Source organism: Rhineura floridana, chromosome 5 (genome assembly GCF_030035675.1).
Source record: "Rhineura floridana isolate rRhiFlo1 chromosome 5, rRhiFlo1.hap2, whole genome shotgun sequence".
Lineage (NCBI taxonomy): Eukaryota > Metazoa > Chordata > Lepidosauria > Squamata > Rhineuridae > Rhineura > Rhineura floridana.
Genome location: NC_084484.1, coordinates 140,471,360 through 140,490,955, shown reverse-complemented (window position 1 = coordinate 140,490,955; position 19,596 = coordinate 140,471,360). Strand labels below are relative to the sequence as shown.

Genomic DNA, 19,596 nt, shown 5'->3' with positions numbered 1-19,596 from the left:
GCAGAGCCCCCTAACACCACCCCATTTCACTGCTTGGTCAAGAATTGCCATTTAGTTCTCACAAGCTTTCTTGGACGTTCACGCACATGCACAAAAGTGGAAATAAGCAATTGGTTGGGAATGAAGGAAGGGGTATGGGGCAATGCCCAAGGACCGCCCCTGGAACGCCTATAGTAGTAAACTCCACGGCATTGCGTCCAGGCACCATAAAGGTAATACGATTGCTTCTCACTTTAGGAAAGCACACAGCATTTTCCAAGGAAACATAAATGCGGATTTGAGCACGCAAAAATCTGCAAAAATGAATTACGTCGTATGGACCCCCGAAAATTAATCAATACATAAAGCGATCATATTGCACATTATACAGTCATTTGGACAAGCCCACAGAGAGCAAGTGTGTGAGTGAGGGGGCATGACTGTGAGGGGACATGGCGTGACCATCATGAAGGGACCCTGCACTTCTTAATTTGTCACTACACTATTGGTAACAACTGACTGAGGCCAGCACACTGCATACAAAAGCTAAGCAATCCAATCTCAGGGGGATGTTTTATATGATAGATTTTGTATGAACAAAATCCCAAGTACATATGCATGTGCATGCACCTACACACACACCACCAGCCATTAGGTGAGCCCATGAGTTTCGCACAACTTCTTCCTTCAAAATACACAGGAGTAAATAATAATGTACTGCCTTCAAGTCGAGGTTGCTGCTTGTATGTAGAAAAACACCAAGATTTATTGTTACAGCTTCTGGGTGACCCTTCCTTTGTTAGATAGATTGCCGTTTAATATTCCAAGATAGTTGGTTGATGTTTCATCATCACTGGGAGCTAATGGTTAGGAAATGGTCTCCTGATTGCTGGGTATCTCTCTGTGTCTCTGAACGAGATACTCATTACAGCTTGAAAAAGGTGACAGTCCCCTAGCTGAAGGGAGGACAGAAAGATTAAATTTGAGAAACAGCTCTTTAAAATTGGAATGGAGAGAGAGGGAGGGTGCTGTGTTTCTAGCTTTGGGGGCTGCCCAGGTTGCTGTCTGGAAATCTGCCTTGTGAGAGTGTCTGTTTGCCTCTACCTATTTTCTGCGTGTACATTTGCTATTAAAGCAAACATCACAAAGTCATGAAGTCTCCCGTGCTCTCCCATCTTAAGGAAACAAAACCCAGTGGTGCTCCTGGAAGAGGGGAACATGTAACACATTCTATTTTGTACTGAAAAATCGGTTCTTGAATCCAAAAAGGTATTGTAAGACATGGCCTTGAAACGCTTACGTATGGTGCTAGACGAAAGTCGTTTAATATTATTCTTGTGCGTGATTCTCTCTCACAATCCCAAGGTTTTATGGCCTGATACCTTGCCATAAAATACTTTCTTACTCACTTCTTTCTACACACTAGGAAAAGATGGGATCGGCCTTTCATTTGCTTGCTTTGATGCAGCGTGCACTGTGTTTTCTTAGTTCTTGCCTCCATGCTGCTTTATAGCTTATCTGTCTTCAGAAAAGTAAAACAAAATTGAAGTTTATGTTTGGGTCTGACTCTCTGCCATGTACAGTATTTCAGCCCACTGTACTTTGACTATTCTGTCCAAGAAAATGGGTGGGGGAGGAGAGAGAGAGAGAAAGGCAACTGCCTCTCTTATTTTCTTTGCTTTATATTAATTTTATAGCTCTTTAGAAACCCCAATCCCAGTCCAAGGGAGATATTCAAACCATGAAAAATGTCCTTACAATATTTTTCTTGAAAATGTCCCTGGCCATTCAGACCATTTTTATTGGAAGGTAGCTTTTGTTCCCATAGCAAAAAAGGAGTCTTTTCTTGTGTATACGTTCACTCCGATTCTGGAAGAGAAGGTACATCTGTCCAAAAGGCAAAATGAAGTGCTATGATCCACCCAAATGGAAGACAAAGCAGAATCGTTTAAAACTCTTCGGCATTCTCTCTCTTGTTTTACTACTGTAGCCCTGTCCAGGTGTCCCACTAGATCAAACAGGGCTAAATGTGTGTAGGAGGCCAGGCTTGCACACAGTGGCCCCATCCTCAACATCCTCTACATGTCAAGGGTGCCGCCTTCTTCCCTCAGACTTCATGTGTTTAGCACAAAGGTCTGAAAGGGGTATCATCTGAATAGTTAGAAACCTCTGCGCAATCAGCATTCCCAGTCTCAAGGATGCTTCTAACCTCCTTTGCACACAATGCAAAATAAGAGGACCTTGAGCACATGTGGGAATTGGTGGCAGGGATTATGTGGAAGCACCCATCGTGCTATATACTTTTAACCATCAGTGTGTTCAGGAATGTGTGTTTTCAGTATTCATGTTATTACCAAACACCAGGATTGTCAGGAATGGAAAGAGTGTGAGAGCTAGGCATCCACAGTAACCTGACCCAGGGTCACCTCTAGGTTTGAAGAGAGCCTCTGAAAGGGGGCCCTCCTCTGTCAGTGGGCTCTGTCAGCTTACCTGACAGTGGCAGCAGTGATGGACAACAGCATTAACACTCTGATCAGTGTCCAGTAGCCTGGAAGCTATCACTTAAGTTTCCCACAATGCCCTTGATGTAGCATTGCTGTGAGACACTGTGGGGAATTTAAATGACCATTCCTAAACCCAGCAGCCCAACGGTGATTGGAGTGCTCGAATGTCTTTTTCTTTTAAGATAGGGAGCCCATGGCAGGTGTCATCAGTGGGTTCTACTGGGACTCCAGCAGTTGCCCATGGGTGTGGCATGTTGATGCCGGGCCTAACTTGACCATTCCTTGACACTGAAGGCATATTGATTACTACTATTAGTATCATTAACCATAAACTTGCTGTTGCCTAGGGCACCACATTAACCGGAAGTTCACCTTCTCTGTTTGACTGGATTGGCTTGCTTCTGTTTACTTCTGTATTAGGCAGCAAAGGCAGGAGCTAGGGAGAGGTCAGGGCACACAACAAACTGAACATAGGAAAGGGATGGGCAAAGGGGAGAACAAGGGAAAGCCAAATACTATTGAGAAAGGCATGGCTGATAGTGGCAAACTGAACTTTGAGTGTGTGTTCACTCAGAGTTGACCTAAGGCATTCTGTTGCCTGAGGGAAAGGTCAAGATTGCACCTTTGCCCTTTCCATGTCCAGACTGGCACCTGACATTTTCTTTGACACTGATAACAGGACAGCATCCTGCACTGCACCTGAGGGCAGGTGAGCTTAGGGACACAAGGCATACAACGTGGCATAAAACTCTGTCTACTTCCTGCTCCTCTGCTTTTGCTGTCTGAGGTGCCTGCCTCACACAGTCTCATGGTCGAGCTGGCCCTGTGTCCACCGCATAGAAAATAAGTACATATTGAAAAGGGTGTACCGTGATGGTGATGGAAAAGAAATTCCACAATTCAGTGAATGCTGGAGGGGAAGAAAAGATAAGTGTTCAAGATATCTCCCGTGCTTCACAATCTCAGGGTAACAGAATCTTTAGGAGTGCCAGAGATATGTAAGGATGTTGGTGTTGGTGTTGGGGAAGGTATGGGTGAAATGAGTAGGAGGAACCCACTTTTTGGAAGGTTCAGATATATATATGTTACTGGAACATCCTAGAAGTATTAGCGAGAATGTTAGAGATGTGGCCGTGTCCAGAAAGTCAGAATATTGGGTACAGGTATCATACTCTTGACTAGGAATGTCAAACAATTCTGACAAAAACAAAAATGAGAAGTTGCTGATGTCTGCTTATTTGTCCCTTGTCTGGAACAAAAAACAATCCAGTGAGTACTATTGGTATTTGCTGCTGCTGTTGCATTCTGTCCATAAATGATATTTGATTATGGTTTTTTTCCCCATTTGCATTGTGTTTCCTTTGCAATGAAATAAATGGGATGGGAAAATGTAATAAGTGGACAGCAAGGCAAGAGGAATAATGTAGTTTTTGGCGGAAGACAAAATGCAGCAGAACAGATACAAATACAAGGCAGAACAGAAAATGATGCCTTCTTACATCCCTACTCTTGGCCATTTTGAATCCTTCTCTGAAAATTCTGTTAGCCATACCATAACTTACCATTCTTTTGACAAACCAAAGTCCTGCTTAACCAGGACCACCAAGTTTTTCATTTTTATTAAGCTTACATCGAGCAGTGTGATGGATTCCCATCATATCTTCAGTCCCATATCTGAATCCCTTTGCATAAAAGCATTGCATTGTTCCAATATATATATATATTGCTAGAAACCTCCACTTAAAAGGATCTGGATAGCAGAAATGAGGAAAAAAAACTTTGCCTGAGATTTACTGCCAGCCAGAGCAGGCAACAGGGCTAGATTGACCAATAAGCTGACTCAGTACAAGCAGATTTATACATTCATTTAAACAGAATATACACTACAGTAGGGCCCCGCTTTACAGCACTTTGCTTTACAGCGCTTTGCTAATACAGCGGTCTCAATTAGATGCAATTAGACTAAAGCCCCACTCATATGGTGCTTGTTCCACTTTTACGGCGGTTTTCAGGCGTCGTGCACCATTCTGTTCAATGAGTTCCGCTTTACAGAGGTTTTCGCTTTACAGCAGGGGTCCAGAAGGTAACCCGCCGTATGAGTGGGGCCCTACTGTACAATGCCAAAGTATCTATGTAGTTTATTATCACAAAACAATGCCATGTGACTTAAGAGTGAAATGTGCATAGGCAATAAGTCATGGCGCAGTGACCCCTATGAAAATGCTTGGACAAGTATGTCACAATGTTTATAGTTGAAGGAAACAGATTAGATTTAGGCTGAAATCTAAACTCCCTCCACCTGGCTGGTGGGGCTTCATGGAGCAGCAAGGCCATCATTGCATCTGCAATCAAGCTGTGCATGGCACTTGGGATAGAAGGTAGGGGCACTAAGATTGCTGTGCCAGTCTGCAGGTGATGCAGCAACTGGGCCCAAGGCTGCCAAACAATGGCAGTGAGATCGGCTCAGGATCCAACTGAACCCAGGCTTGCTCAGCCCCTCCCTGCCTCTGCAGTGCCACATTTGGGGGCCTCCCACTGGCTACTGCCAGTGGTGCTCCCACCCACCTGCACATTTGGCAGATGGCAGGAGACTGGCTGAGCTTGGAAAGCTAGGCAGAGGGACACATCCACTGAATCCAACTCCCCCTCAGCCCGGTGCAAGAGGGGATTGGATTGTTCAGCTCAAGGGCATTTAAACATAAGGTTGCATCCCAAGCTGCATCAGTGGCGTTCCACTGGTGCAGCAAGACTTCTGTTTCCTCTCCCCCCCCATGTCCCCTAAACTTCTCTGGAAGGTCCCTCAACTCTCCAGAGCTGATTCTGAGGGCACGCGGGGTGGGAGTCAGGGGACAGGAGAAGAGGAGAATGTTCCGCTACCATCAGTCTCATGCACTAGCGTCACAGGAGCGTTGGATAACACTCAGAGGCTTTAGACTAGTTTTGTATCTATAACATTTTAAGTTCATTCTTTTTCCTGCTGAAATCAATGCAAATAATCCCACAGACTTCAGTAACATAAAGTTTTGTTTTCTGTCCTCCTAACTAGTTTTGGAGGGAGAAAGAGATGATGGAATGGCCCCCAAAGTGCCATTTAAACCAGGTCTATGCCAGATTCCTGCTTTGCAAAGAAAACCGAGAAAGCAAAGACACACACACACTTTTTCCTGCAGTTTCAATATATACTAAAAAGCAGGTGACCATCCTTCGCAGGACTCTGAATGTATTTGGAGGCAGGAATGTCAAGGCAAAGTTCTGTTTGAATCACTCCTTGGGATGCACAGCTGCCACTACTAGCAACCAGCCTGCTCCATACCTGAAGAAGAAGAGCATTTCTCCTCCTCCTCCTTCTCCGTAAGAGGCTCTGTCTGCCAAATGTCAACACGACTGTCAAGCCAATAAATCTCTGAGATTACTTTTGTTTGGAACTTCTCCTGCCATCCTGATGAGGAAATAATGGGGCTGCAGAATTCCTTTCCTACATACAAAGCTAAATTGAAAATAAAGTTAAATGTAATCAGGCACAGATGGTTTTGATATATATTTTTGAGTGGTTTAATGACTATGTCATTAGTTTGCCAAATAACATGACTGGGATAAGTCAGATCTTAAGCCATTTTATAGTTTAACCAAAATGATAAAACATACAGTGTCATATACATGGTAACTTTGTGTTTGTTGTTTTTACCCAGGTACAGAAACTGGTGCAAGAAAATGAAGAGCAATGAACGCGCTTTGTGTTAAATTCTTTCAAAAGAGACTGATATTTTAATAATCTTGATGGTCCATAAGCAAGAGTTGGAGTCTACAGAAAAGCCTGTCCATATGGCGTTTGTTTCTTGCAGACACTGAGCAGCTGAGCTCAATGAAAACTAAGCAGACCTGCCAGTTTGCTCTTTTATAGTGCTCTTTCAGTGCACATGTAACAAAGGTGGCAACATACAGTGCCAAGAGGGAATTGAATATTTAAGGTAAAATGTGAGATGCCTTCAGATAAGCTGCCAATCTGTGAACATGTATTTGAATCTTTAAACTAAAATGGTGGATATGTAAAAAGGCATTTTTGCTTCTGATTTGATTAAGAACATAGGAAGTTGCCTTACACCAAGTCAAACCGTTCTCCATCTAGTTCAGCACTGTCTACAACTGACTGGCATTAGCAGCTCTCCACGGTTTCAGATGAGAGTCTTTCCCAGGTCTGCCCGGAGATACCAGGAACTGAAGCAGTATGCAAAGCATTTACTCTACCACTGAGTCACATCAGCTCCTCAAATATTCAGAGAAGATGGTAGGGTAGAACAACATCACTGATTTTCTAATTTAGATCATAAGTGCCGTGGGTCAAGGACCTGGCTTTTTTGCTCATGTGACTCCATAAAGGGTTATGTACGTTTTTTTACATAAATCAGCCGATCATCTTGGTTCATTTTAAAGGTTGTGTATCTCAGCGAGGAGTCAGCACATCTGTTGACATTGTCACAGAGTCTCTAAGGTTCCTCTAGCACAGTAAGGTCTTTGAAGAGCAGACAGGGAAAATTTCTTCCAGCATGTTCTGTGAATGTTTTAGTAGTGGCAAATAAAAATAATGAATTGCTTTGATGTCCCTGGTTCCAGACAGAAAACACTCCAGGGGCCTGACTGCCCATAGTGAAAAAACTGTTACTCTAGAGATTAAGGATAAACTGTTGTCAAAGAGCAGCTGCCACTTCCTATGAAATGCTACCACCAAAGGTTAATTCATTAGTTCATAGAGTAAGAAAAAACACCCTGCTAATTAGGAGATTTAGACTGTATATGCACCATGCATTTGAAGGGTATTTAAAGCACGTGACTTCCCACAAAGAATCCTGGGAACCATAGGCTACCCTTCACCAAACTACAATTCCCAGCACCTTTAACAAACTAGTTTCCAGGATTCTTTGGGGGAAGCCATGGACTTGAAATGTGCTTTAAAGGTATGGTGTATATGCAGCCTTAGGAATTTCTGCATCAAGAACCAAGTGTTTCTAAGATGCTAGCCCCAGGGTACAAGGCTAAATGCACATCTGAATCATAAGAACATAGGCAGCTTATGCCAAGTCAGACCATCAGTTCATCCAGCTCAGTATTATCGACACTGACTGGCAACAGCAATTGAGGCTTTCAAGCAGGAGTTTTCCCCCCAACCCTATGTGGAGACACCAGGGATTGAACCTGGGACCTTTTGCATGCAGAGAATATGCTCTACCACTGAGCTATGGCCTTTCCTCATGCTGATCTTGCTGAATCATTTAATCTATAAAGAGGTAATGGCCACCTCCTGATCTGTTCATTTTCCAGTCATAGGATCAACACCAGCACCTAGCACACTTGGGCAGCTGCTACCCACACCCTGGCAGGGCCCACTGCTTGGGTATTCTTTAATCAATTTTCCAGCTTGATACTCTAAGCAGCACCTGGCTGTTGGGTCTCTCATTTTAATTTCCCACAGTGGTGCCAACACAACATCTATTTGGCCTAGGCTTATATATTACTGAAACCTATCGTTTGAATAATAATTTATTGCGCAGTAATGTATCAAATACTCCCATAACATTCTTTAATTAAATTCATTTCTTACTGAAAGAGAATTAGACAAATTCTTTGGGGATAAGGCTGTCAATGGCTACTATGGCTATGTTTACCTCCACTGTTGGAGGCAGAATACCACTGGATACAGTTGCTAGAATCACAAGTGGGGAGAGTGCTGTGGCACTCAGGACCTGCTTGCGGGCTTCCCATAGGCCTCTGGTTGACCACTGTGAGAACAGAAAGCAAGACTAGATGGGCCTTTGGCCATATCCAGCAGGACTACTCATAAAAATCTAAACAGAGTAGATTTGTTGTTTTTCTGTCATCTTAAAAAAAGGACAGCAGACTAGCCTGTCTTGCAGGGCCGGTCCCAAAGGGTGGCCAGGTCAGGCCCTGGCCAAGGGCCCCTGGAGCCACAGAGGCCCCTGAGGGACCCCTCGATAGGGTGAGGGAGGAGGAGTGCTCCTTTTCAGCGATCTGCAGCAGAGTAGCTGCCGCGGCGGATCACAGGAAGGGAGCTTTTTCTGCCCTCCCATTCACTGGTTCCATCTCCCCTGTCTTTTGCAGCTGTGTGTGCAGAACTGCTCTTAACCAAGATGGCAGCCGAGGTTTCCCTAAGGGGCTAAAGCATCCATCACCATCTTAGTAGATGGCATGCATGTGTGCTACGTGCGCACATTGCTGCCATCAACTAAGATGGTGGTGGATGCTTTAGCTCCTTAGGGAAACCTCTGCTGCTATCTTGGTTAAAGGCAGTCCTGCGTGTGCAGCCCATGCAGCCGCAAAAGACAAACAAGACAGAGCCAGTGAACAGGTGAGTGGAAGAAGCTCCCTCCCTGTAAGAGACAGGTAGGCGTGAGCACACGTGCGTGCATGCACATGCGCACACATGCTGGGGCTCAGGGCAAGCTGGGGCCCAGGGCCCCCGGCATGTCTGGAGACGGCTCTGCTGTCTTGAACTACCTTTAGTGAACCCTTACTGCCGTTCACCTCCTATGTTATTTTCTTTTCTTTCTCTGATCTGGTTTTTAATGTTGTTAAGAAACTTCCAGATAAATAAGGCCCATTGAAATCCCAGAACGTTGAAATGAAACCACAAACCAGGGGTGGGGTGGGGACAATCTAGTCAATCTTGCTGGAAATATGTGCTTTTACAAGTTTTTTTCAGAAATATCAAAGCTCAAGAGAATAAAACCTCCAGCAAAACACATTCAGTTGGAAGGAAAGCACTTCAGACAAAATGCTGTTTACTGGGCCAGGAGGCTAGAAGTTTCAAAGTCTAGCTTTACAGGTTAGGTAAATAAAAAGTCATGGGTCTGGTTTGGGGGAAACCTGTAATGGGCCTGTTTATTCTCAGAGCAGCATTGCAGGCTTTAGGAACAGAATGTTGAAAACATCACATTATTTATGGGTTTTTAACTTATTGGGCCTTTACTCTGCAGGGCATTGCATACATTTTAAAATAAATAACCATTTTTTCTGATATAAATGCTGTCAGTGCCGGGGATGGGGGAGAAATTCAATCCAGTTTGCATTTCAAGGTGAACCTACTGAATTCTCACTTTCTGAAAAAATACACATACAGAAACGCAGCCATCCTTCAAAATTTGCACTTCTCCAAATTTTGCCATGCAGTTCTTCAGCAAAGAAATGTGTATAAAAAGCATATACTAGGGTAAGGCATGCATTAAAATGCATATGTTAGTGAAAATAATATACAAAAATGCATTATTAAGGAAAACTGCTTTGGAAAAATATGTAGATTAGAAAAAATTGCATACAAAATGAGTATATTAGGAGAAATATGCACTAAAACGCTGATGGGTTTTCATGAGGAGTTCTTTTTAAATTGCAAACTGATCTGGAAAATGTGGAAAACTGAACTTAAGATGAAAAATAAGAAACTGAAAGTAACTGAAGTTACAGATTTGCCCATCTCTACTCAGCACTCTCTTTTTTGGCCCCCCAAATACCTGCTTGCTTATTTATTTATTTATTATTTGAGTTATATCCCGCCCTTCCTCCCAGCAGGAGCCCACTTTGCTTAAGTGAACTGAGCTTGGCTGAGAACCAAGACATATAATAATTTTTGGTGTGATTGTTGACCATTAAAACTACCATGAGTTGTCTTTCTTTGACATCGATTCTGGTCTGATGAAGACTCTTCTGCACATCTGCCTGGCACACTTTAATATTGCTGCAGATCTCTTGGACTATACAAACAGTCAAGCTGTGATAACATCATCCCACAAACCCCATTTTAAGCAAAGGCTGTGTGGCTCACCCCTAGATGCCACCAAATGACATGTGCACCCCACACACGCCCCATTCAGTAAAAGCCACTCTTTGCAACTGGCATGAATATTAAACACAGATGTCATGAAACAAAATGGATTAGTACTACTCAAAATCTTTAGGTGTAGTCCCAATTTCCAAGGCATAAAGTCTCATGTAATATACCATTCAGGCCTCTTAAAAAAAGATAGATGTTCCAATGATGCCAGATTCCATGAGGTTGCGGCAGTATCAAAGGGGACTCTTAATTAATTGCTTTGGACTGGACCCTAATATTTAAATCAATGTGCTATTATTCAGGCACACATAACAAGGTCTTCCAAACATCTGTGTCTTCTGACCTCCTATGTCAGAGGAAAATATCTAAATAGAAATCTTTCTAAACACAGATAACTGTATGTGTAAAAAAATTTGGAATTTCAGAATGAATGCCAGAGGAGAAAAACAGATGTCTCATTTATATACATCCTAATCAATTTAACTAAAAACATGGCAATAGCTAAATGTAGCTGGAGGAATAACAGCATTCACTTAAACTCCGGCTGCTATGACAGAAGGCTACTGACTTCCCCAGAACTCTTCACTGGGCTGGATTTTTTTTCCCTTGTGGATCAACACAGCTATCTTTAAATTTGTAAGAATTTCTCTGGGTTTTCTTTCCCTTTCTGTGTACATGCAGGTAAACACACCGAGAAGCTGAAATCAAGCACAGCTTCCCAGCATCTACACACAGAGCCATCAATGCCATGTGTGCAGTCATCATGCATTACCACCCACCCACAGAATAAGCACTATTTTCTACCAGTTGCTGGAAATCACAAGTTGGGAAAATGCTCTTGCACTCAGGTCCTACTAGCAGGGTTTCCATAGGGATCTGGCTGGTCACTGTGAGAACAGAATGCTGGACTAGATGGGCCTTTGGTCTGATCCAGCAGGGCTCTTCTTATGTTCTTAAAGTACTTCCTTCTTTTCAGGCACTTTATAAAGTGGGAACCACCCCAAATGGCCTATTTACAGAACCATTTTTTAAAAAAATGTGATGGCTATTCAGTTAAGCCACCATGAACTCATCTTTCTGGCACGGTGATCAGCTTGGATAATGCTCCAAGCACACATCAAGCTTACAGCTCATCGCATCCCAATACATGGTGTTAAAATTATCGTCAGACATTTTTATGATCTTAGTGTTTGTAAAACATGTGCTACTTGCAATAAGTTCAATTTAACAGTCCTACACAGAGTCAGTTCAAAGCGGCCTTTGTGTGAGCATAATCAGGAGCACACAGGGAGACTGGGTATGCATGGAGTCATCATTTGCAAGAACCAGCACCCCCACATAGCTCAACCATGAACCCCATGATGTCAGCAACACTTCCTGAGCCCCTCCAGATGGCCTTTTTGTCATGCATCCATGATTATTTGTGCTCCTGATGTTATCAGGCCAGACGTATGCAATCCTGTTTCCTATACCTTGTGTGCCTGCCAAAGTTTTGGGACAGTCACACTGCTTCCATTCAGTGCATATTCTGTAACGTTCTGCTGATGTCCCATAAGTCCTTATGCCACAAATGTTCTGGTTTATTTTTCTCCCACTTTTGTTGTGCTATAGTCCCTCCAGACAGCAATAATGCAGTAGCATCAGGGAAATATCACAAACAAACTAAAGCAGAATAAACCTCAAGCACTATTATTGTGTCAAGAACATGTTGCAGAATACATTTGCAATAAAACACCAGTCTGGAAGAGCCCTTAGACATGCTGGCTCCAAATCTTGTAACGGTTAGGGAGGAGAATAAATATGAGAACTGCAGAGTATCCTATCCACTAAAAGTGCCCCACAAATGAAAAACAACAGATATGGTGACAAGGGCTAATGGGCCCTTATTAATATTTCTCTGTCTTGTGAATGTGGTCAGCTGACTGCAATAATAAAGCCCATGACAATAAAGAATCCCGGACACTTCCACCTTTTCTCATTTTTCCCGGTGTGTGCTTTTGCATGACTTTGGAAAAGGAACAACCTTGAAACACCAAGCACTGAGTCTGATACATTCCTTTGGACTGAGTGAGGATGCCAAGAATGCATGAATTCCTGATGACCTTTAGCTGCAAACTGTGAACTTTGTTCCCTAAACGTAATGCAAGCTCAGGCATCGTTACTGAGGCCTAAGCCAGTCCCTCTTTCCTTTTGCCTGCCATTACTTATTTTGTGACAGTTTGCCAAACAAAGTGAGGAATGGGAGCAGTTGTCTAAGTAAATTCTGAAACCCGTTCTTGAAACTGTCACTTCTAAGTCCATGGCTCCTTCCCAAAATATGGAAGGCCCAAGAAGAAAGATGCTATTCACGTGTAAGAGAGGTCACAGAACATGCTACCATCAGTGGTCTAGACAGTCAGTGCAAGTTTACAGCTTTTTCAGCCAAAGGTTCCTCTGCTTCATGCTAAAAGAGACTACTAGGCTTGGTTCAAATGCTGCTTACCTCATGACCCCTGCCTCATCCCCACAGCAGCCCTAGGCTTATGGAATAGGAATCTGGGGCTTTTTAGGCTGCTTTCACACTGCACTTTATTCCATTATTCTGACAATTTCTTACCTGGTAATTTGCGCATTATATTTGACCTTTCACATGACGCACAAGCTAGCTCCAGAATTCTAGTGAAATGTAATGGAAGTTTAGTGCAAATTTCCATGATAAATGATACCAGAAATAATCTGTTAGCAAGGCTGGGAACCCGGAAGATCACAGGAGTTTTTTGCTAGCTGCAGCCACTCACGTGACAGGCATCCCAGCATGCAGTGCATTCCCACCCTTTAGTTGCGCGGGTTGGTTTTCTTTGCCTGATGAACGTTGTATTGGTATTCTGGCATCAGCGCAGATGATAGCAGTAGCATTTCCCACACACACCCTTGTGTTGATACAACTAAAACAATTTAAAAAGTCAGATCCTAAAGGGAGAGGGCTTGTATGGCGACAGGACAAGATCTTAGACCTCCTACACAGTGGGGAACAGTGTGCATGTGTATAATGGGTGAGGGACGAAAACAAGCCGTGCAAAATGCCAGTATATCAACTGAAAAAGCTGCTGTTTCTTAACACAAAAGGTACTGCAGTGTGAAAGGAGTTTTAGAAATCAGGACAGAAGCACTACCTTTTAATCCATTAAATTAATGCAATCAGCCCCATGTGTGAAAGCAGCCTTAGTTTAGAGAAAAGGCAAGTAAGAGGTGACATGATAGAAGTATATAAACTTATGCATGGCATGGAAACTGGGGACAGAGAAAAGTTTTTCTCACTCTTTCATAACACTAGAATTCATGGACATCCAATGAAGCTGAACGTTGGAAGATTCAGACCAGACAAAAGAAGGTACTTCTTCACACAGGGCATAGTTAAACTATGGAATTCACTCTGACAAGATGCAGTGATAGCCACCAACTTGGATGGCTTTAAAAGAGGTTTAGACAAATTCATGGAGGATAAGGCTTCTAGCCATGATTGCTGTGCTCTGCCTCCACAGTCAGAGGCAGAATGCTTCCAAATACCAGTTGCTGGAAATTGCAGGAGGGGAGAGTGCTCTTGGACTTAGGTCCTGCTTGTGGGCTTCCCATAGGCATCTGGTTGGCCACTGTGAGAACAGGGTGCTGGACTAGATGGACCATTGCCCTGATCTAGTAGGTTCTTCTTATGTTCTTATTTCTTATTACCTAAACATGAAATGAAGTCTGATACAAATTCAAACTTCACCAACATTTCACAGTTTGAATTCAGATTTTTCAGTGTCAAAAGGTTTCCTTTTTGAAATATAACTTTGAGAGACTGAGATTCCCTTCTTCCTCTCACATGCACAAGGACACTTACTCACTGCATGGCACCTTTCTACAGTCAGATGTAAATCCTCCTGACAAGCAATGATTTATATGATAATTTACAACTTTAATGTCAGGTTGTATCACACAAAAGAACAGATCAAAATGGATGCCTAACAGAACAATTTTATTGCTAAAAACAACAGCATAGCTGACTGCCCCCGTGCAGCGCAGACACAGCGGCACCTATAGCTGGAATAGCAACATACCGGTTAAGCTTCTTATTACATCTCTCCAATTCTCTGCACACATTCCATGAGATCTTTCTACAGTCAGGTGGAAATTCTGCTGAAAGGGAGGGATTTAAATTAGGAATTTGTAGGTGGAGTATCTGTATGGGAAGATCCTGCACAGGATTTCAGGGACTCTGAGCTCTGGTTGGGATGGTGAGATGATCCTCCATGTTCCACTGTCATGGAAGGGATCTATGGGGCTGAAGCCTAGTTAGCGACATCAAGAGAAGACTGCCATCTGGTGGGAAGAGGAGATGTCCTCACTCTCTTGGATCAACAAGCTCACCAAGTTTCTTCCAGCCATGGGAAGAAGCTAATCCTGCCTTTGCCTTCTGGATTCTCCCTCCTTTCCCTGTCCTAGCTTCCCCCAGATTCCAAATTATGCACCTAGTGCAGAACTGCAGAAGGCCACCAACAACAACAACTAGGAATAGGATCCATTGGCCGGTGCCAGCTCGAAAGCATTCCGTTGACCTAACAGGCCAGTTTTGATTCAAGTTTGTTTTTTATCCTCTAGCTGCTACTTTTACTGATCCTTTTTGTTCCCTTGCAAATATATTGATTAGTATCAATATTTTGAAAGGAAATATCGATAAAACGATCATTCTTAATATCAATGTTTTAGAGGTGGATTTTTTTAAAAAAAACAAAATCTTCGAAAATAGCTGCAGAAAATCGCTACATAAAAATCTGATCCGCAACTATATAGAATAAGTGAATTAATGGAAAATTTGGTACCAGATCCAAATTAGGCAGAATTCTAGCATATCCCTACCATCGACACATATATCTTGCCATGGCCCCAGGACTTGTGCCCTTTGGCACTTACATGGGGGAAATGAGCCAACCTAGGTTGAGTTTTCTGCAGAAAGAGAAGGATGGATGGTACACACTAGGTCTTAGTCTGCATGATATTTTAAGACACCAAATTTTAAGTTTTGTTTAGGCTTAAAGTTCACTACAAACTTGCCAGACTCATTGCTTTTATATGCCATCCCCCTAAATTCTAAATCCAATTTCATTCACAACTCACTGCAACAACAGGTACTACCATCAAGAGCCTGGCAACATCATCACCCCCAAATCACAACATGGTCTGATAATGTCTCCAGATTAGTCCAGTTAATCAGGGAGTTAAACTCAAACTTATTGCAACCAAAGCATATCATACACCGAAATGCCCAGCAAGACGAACTCTATCACATATAAAAAGTCTCCCAGAATCTCTCTCTGGGTAAATTCCCCATAACCCCTTTTATGGTGCTTCTCCCCCCCCCCTTGTTTCACTCTCTTCTGCATACAGCTCCATATGTCTTTTAAAAACTTAGAAAAAATGAACCCATCACCAAGCGTCATAATATTTCATTTGCATGCAATTCAAGATGCATTATGGCAAAAATAAGTTGAATTATTGTGATCTTTTTAAAAAAGATTAGCATTGATATTCCATCATAGAATGGTTTAGATACTATATGTCTCAACAAAGCTTGTAGAATATATTTTTATGCACATTTTGATGTATGAAACTTAGGTATGATTTATCCCAGAAAAGAAGAAAGAATTCATTCATTCATACACTTTTTTCTGCACAATGGTTATATGAATTCATAATGAATGATATCACACATGCATGCCAATATCCCTTTTGTTTAGGTAAATATGTCATAGACCTAACTGGAATAACTGTTTGACACAATGTATACCAAAGTGTAAATTTATACAAATGTTTAATAGCTATCAATAATTGCACACACCAATATGGTGGAATTAATCTTAAAATAGTCTAATTGAGAGTGGGCATGTTCCAGCCAAAGTTAAGCAGACATGAACAAGGAGAAATGAACAAGAGCAAGTGCTCTTAAATCAGTAGGGCTATATTTGACTGGATTGTGCCATGTTATTTTTAGATAATAATGTAAAGCATTGAATTTTTTTTAAAAACCAAAGCCATGTTAATATTTCATTAGTAACAGAAATCCTTAAATGTTGATTTTGGTTATTATTAGCATAGGGCACCCAAGCCTGGCAATGTCTTATGACCAAGTGAAGCATTAAGCCAGATGAGATTCAATGCGATCTTCTTGAGGGGTGGGTATATCATTTGTGGTGTCCTAAAATTTATTTCGGGAAGCACACCTCCAGATCCTCATTTTCTTCCATATATTTTATTTTATTGTTTATTTTGTTATTACACTTATATCCCATCTTTCCTCCAAAGTGTTCACGGTGGTATAGATTGTTCTCCCCATCTCCATTTTATCCTCTCAACAGACCTTTGAGGTTGACTAGGCTGAGATGCCATGACTGGCCCAAGCTAACCCAGTGAGCTTCATGGCTAAGTTGGGATTTGAACCTTGGTCTCCCAAGTCCTAGTCCAACACTCTAACCACCACACCACACTGGCTCCAGTTTGGCTTCTGGGCTTTGTGATATTGTCTTGTACCCAAAGAAAGCATTGGACCATATGTAAATCACACTTTCTTCAAGATGTGCTTTTTTCAAAGGCACATGGGCCCTAGAAATACAATAATAGCAATACTACAGAAGAAGAAATGGTTTCAGACTGTTCATTGCTTCTGCTCTTTCTGCTGCTGAAGGTCTCACTTGTAGCCTGCATGGCTCTGGGTGGGGAACATCTCTTCCTCTGCGATGGTTGTGTGGCTACCTGGTTGCCTGTGGAGAGACAAGAGATATGTGTTAATGATGCATCATGAGTAGCAGTTTAAAAAAACAGTATCTGTGCTCAGCTGGGATTGTGGTTAGGGTGTAATTGAGAAAGAACCCTGTCTCCTAGAAATTCTTTGACTCCACATGATTCAGCTAAGATCCCTGTTCCCACTGATTCCTCACCCAATGGTCCTCTTGATATCTATGTTGTGGGATTCAGTAGCTGTGGAGAAAAAGTTGTCATTAAAGCAAGAATTGCCCATCCAGTGGAAGAAGTTCCATTGAAACTCTGTCTCCAGTTACCGTTGCGGCCATGCCATTCTGCAAGCAAAAAGAAAAGAAAAAGTCAGAGATGTTTGGTGAAAAGTTCCAAAAGGTAGAGATCTTCCTCAGTGCATGCTGGGAGTTTACCTGGGTTTGCGAGACCAACAGTTAACCTATGTCCTTTTGTGGGAGACATTGCAACTACCTGCTGAGTAAAGTAGAATTGTTTAGGCCAGGAGAGGGCAGAAGGTAGATCCTGATCTACCAGTTGATCTCTGTTGATTTGCAATATCGGATGAGTTTCTGGGGGCCATTTTTTTTAACAATAGCAATAACAAAATGACTTTTCCAACCTAAATGAAGCTGCTGAAATGAAGAAAGCTAACCAGGAGAGCATAGAAGACTGGTGCCTCTGAAGTCAGTGGGGCACTGAATCTGCTGGGTTTTAGTTCAAATTTTCAAGGAGCTGTCCAAGGTTGCTTGCATGTATGTCCAAGGTGCTTCTGTGTGAAAAGACTGTGAGCTCAGTTCAGTTCTGGTAGTGTAAATTAATCCTTAGACTCTGAATATGTACAGCAACCTGTCCTTCAGTTGTGCCTGTCCTTTGCCCCTGGCTCTTCTTGGTAGATCTTGGGGCTCGAGTAAAAAACAAAGTAGGTCCAAAAAGTATGACATCTGCTTTGCTAACTGTTAACTGGGGATGGGAGAGAATTTTGATTCAGTTCGCATTTCAAGCAGAATTTATCAAATCCGCACTTTCTGAATCAATATGAGAACAAACACAGCCATCTTTAAAATTTGCATTTATTAGACTTTTGTGATGCAGTTCACCAACTAAACAATATTTACAAAAATGTATATATTAGGGGAAAGTGTGCATAAAAATGAATATATGAAATGAAAATAACATGCAAAAATACATCAGATGACGAGAAATGTCTTGCAAAAAATGTGTACCTTTGTCAAAACTGCCCCCAAAAATGTGTTTATCATGAAAAATTCACACTAAAATGCCGGAGATTTTCATTAAAAAAAAAAATCCCTCAAATTGCTGCAGAAATGGGGAGAACTGAATTTGATTGGAAAAATTAGAAACTGAGAGAACCAAAATTGTCAGATCTTCCATCCCTACTGTTAACCAATATATAATTTCTGTATATTCCGGGGGGGGGGGGAGAGAGAGAGACTTTATGGCCATGGGTGTTTGATTATTATGAGTGCTTCTTGGGTGCTTAGAGGGGAGGGATGGAGATTGTTCAGGAGTCGTACTTAGAGGTAAAGATGCTTTCTCCTTGGTTAAACCCTGCCCCTTGCTTACCTATATGAGGTGCTTTGTCCTTGAAGCCACATTCACCACTGTAGATTTGAGGTGCCTAATATATGCGTCAAGAGTCCCAAAGTAGAGAACCTGTAAGGGATCTGAGAATATAGGTATTATGCATCTGCTCTACTTTCCTTTCAGTTAGCCTTGGTTGTTTGTTGTTTGTGCAAAATCCTCCCTTAAGACGAACCCATCGAGTCCAGCATCCTTTTCTTGCAGGGGTCAACCAGATGCCCATGGGAAGCCTGTAAGCAAGACCTGACCTGAATTCAACAGCACTCTCCCTAGTTGTGATTCCCAGCAACTTTCCACAGGGGGCTCTTTCACCAAGTTTCCATGTGTTGCTATATTCTTGCAGTTCTATAGCAGTAAGAGCATAGTCATGTAGCCCTATGCCATCCATGCATCTTTAGATGTGAGATGCATTCAGTTGCTGTGGTTTATATATTCCTGGTGCTGTGCTTGATTACCTATTGGGTAATGGATGTGCTTTTCATTACAATGCTTATTTTGTGTGTGTAGTTTTGCACCAGTGGAAGGACCAGGATTCCAGCTCTGCTTGTTACTCCTCCAATCCTTCTGAAGTTTTCCCAACTATACCAGTTCCCATCTCGCACAAGGGTTGTCCCACCAGCTTAAGGTTGCTGCCACCCAAAACTTGCTCTAGCACAATGGCTTCACCATACCAGTGTAACTTTGGTCACATCCACACCATACATTTAAATCATACTTACAGCAAAGGGCTTCCCGTAAAGCAATGGTTCCCAACCTGGGGGCCATGACCCCCAAAGGGGAAAGCAAAGTAATGCAGAGGGGGCCATGAACACTAAAGAAATGAATTATTATTATTTTTTTTTAAAAGTCTTCACTCCCTGGATGCTGTCTGTTTCCCACTGCTGCTACAGACAACACCTGCCC

General features: G+C 42.4%; 1 protein-coding gene across 5 annotated transcripts in view; it reads right to left on the bottom strand.

The window, feature by feature from the left end:
* COL8A1 (collagen type VIII alpha 1 chain) overlaps window positions 1-19,596 on the bottom strand; it is a 166,360-nt gene that overhangs the window by 20,951 nt on the left and 125,813 nt on the right. For 2 of the 5 annotated variants that reach the window (XM_061628247.1, XM_061628249.1), the window contains one exon: window positions 5,797-5,970. The exons of the other annotated variants lie outside the window; for them this stretch is intronic. The gene's annotated coding sequence lies outside the window, so the exon portion shown is untranslated. The remainder of the gene's footprint in view (window positions 1-5,796; window positions 5,971-19,596) is intronic. 5 annotated transcript variants of the gene reach the window in all.